Genomic DNA, 2,201 nt, shown 5'->3' on the forward strand with positions numbered 1-2,201 from the left:
AGGTACCCTAATATGTAAATAAACGATAACATTTCAGATGGAATGTAGTATGTTCAATACCGGAGATAAATAACGAAGTGTTCGCCCTCTTCCAAGCGCGCCACAAGACTACAGTCAAAATGAGAGCCACCTTGAAAAACTACAACTAAAAACAAATAAATAAAAAAAAACAGCCTGAAACCCTTTCTAAAGACTGTTGACATCTAGTGGAAGCCATAGGAACTGCAATCTGGGAGGAATTCCTTTGAATATTCCATAGACAAGCATTTGAATGGCCTGTGACCTCAAAAAAAAATCAGGATGGATTCTCCACAGGTTTTCAACTGCCATATCAGTTATGTTATACTCACATACATTACTCCCGAATACTGCCTCCTAGCCTTAAGAAGTTATGTGACTTAGGACCCTAGTCGCAATTTAGATTTTGGCTACTAGATGGCAGCAGTGTATGTGCAAAGTTTTAGACTGATGCAATGATCCATTGCAGTACTGTTCAAAATGTTATCAAGTCTGCCCAAATGTGCCTAATTGGTTTATTGATATATTTTCAAATTCATAACTGTTTACTCTCCTCAAACAATAGCATGTATTCTTTCACTGTAATAGATACTGTAAATTGGACAGTGCAGTTAGATTAACAAGACGTTTTGCTTTCTGTTCATATCATGTATGTCTATGTCCTGGGAAATGTTCTTGCTAATCACATTAGCATACTTTAGCTCAACCATCATGCAGGGGGGACACGGATCCTGTAGAGGTTTTAATCCACAGATAAAACGGTAAACCAAATTCATTTTTCATCATCTCTCCTTCCTTCAGGCTTCTTTTTCTCCTTTGGACTTTATATGGAGGTTGGCAACCAACTTTACAGCATTACTACAACTGACCAGATTGTGGACCTAAATTCATCTTTCAATCACCCATGTGGGTATATGCTCCTAAAAACCAATGAGGAGATAGGAGAGGCCGGAATTGTAGCGCATAGAGCGCCACAAATAGAACCAATTTCTATTTTAGCGCCTAGCCATGCAGACACTCACGAGCAGTAGTGGTGCAATGAATGAATAACATATACAGTATGTGTAAATGTATTTTGCAACACTCGCGCACGCGACGTTAGTGGTGTGGTCAGCATGTAAAGCCGAAACCACACGACAGACGTCACCAGGGTCAGAATTTGCATGCGAGAGTAAAGAGTGTCAATTCCCATATACTGCATAGCGTTTGCCAACTTAATTCTCATGAAAGTCCATAATAAACAGTTGTATTTATGTTCGCTATGTACCAAATGTGACCGATCGCCTTGATTTGGTCTTATGTTTAAAAAAAAGTGCAATTGTTTTTTACATTTCATTGGATAAAAGCAGAGACACAGAGCTACAACATTCTATATCATACACTATATTTTGAGGAACAATGGGAAAGTAATTCTGCTTTGAAAGTTGATAAACTTGTAACCTCACTTTTGAGAAAATGGCCTTTGAATGTTTTGGTACCTACTGGAGAGCTCTCCTTTGTCTACATCCATTCAGCATTGTTTACACCCTCTTAAGCCAGCCCCACCCATCTCTTTAAGCATTCACGTGTGAGGTTATGAGCTAAACAGTGAGTAGTGTAGTAAAGACTAAAAGTGGTAAAAGTAGTAGCCTACAATAAGGAAAAATTCCAGGTAAACAAAGGGTCCAGATAATAAAAAATAAAAAAAATATTAGATGACGCTTACCCAGACACACTTGTCTAACTTGATGGGTCATGTGAAAGAAATGCTATAACCCCCAGCCACATCTTGCTAATTGGGTGGGTCTCTACAGGAGGTGTAAACGATACAGCCAAATGGTTACTTGCATAGTAGCAACGTCAGATATATATAGTGTCAATATATAGAAAATAATATACAGAACAATATCAATGACGATATCAGGGATAGATGAGGTAGTTATATGCATACCATCAGGGGTCAAGTGGCTGAGCAGCAGGATAAAAAAAAAATAGTAGCAGCAACGTATGTTAGGAGAGTCATATGAATAGAGGCACTGCAGATAGTGCTGATGACAGATCCATCCGAACCACACATGGAACAAGGGAATCTATATTCGGAGAGCCTGTTTCTGTCCTGCCCTTGACTTTGGTGCAGGGCATGTGATGACCCCTGTCACAGTGCCTTTTCACAACATCACTCTGGTCTTTCTGAAGCGCTGCTT

This window comes from Oncorhynchus gorbuscha, linkage group LG18, assembly GCF_021184085.1.
Source record: "Oncorhynchus gorbuscha isolate QuinsamMale2020 ecotype Even-year linkage group LG18, OgorEven_v1.0, whole genome shotgun sequence".
Taxonomy (NCBI): Eukaryota; Metazoa; Chordata; class Actinopteri; order Salmoniformes; family Salmonidae; genus Oncorhynchus; species Oncorhynchus gorbuscha.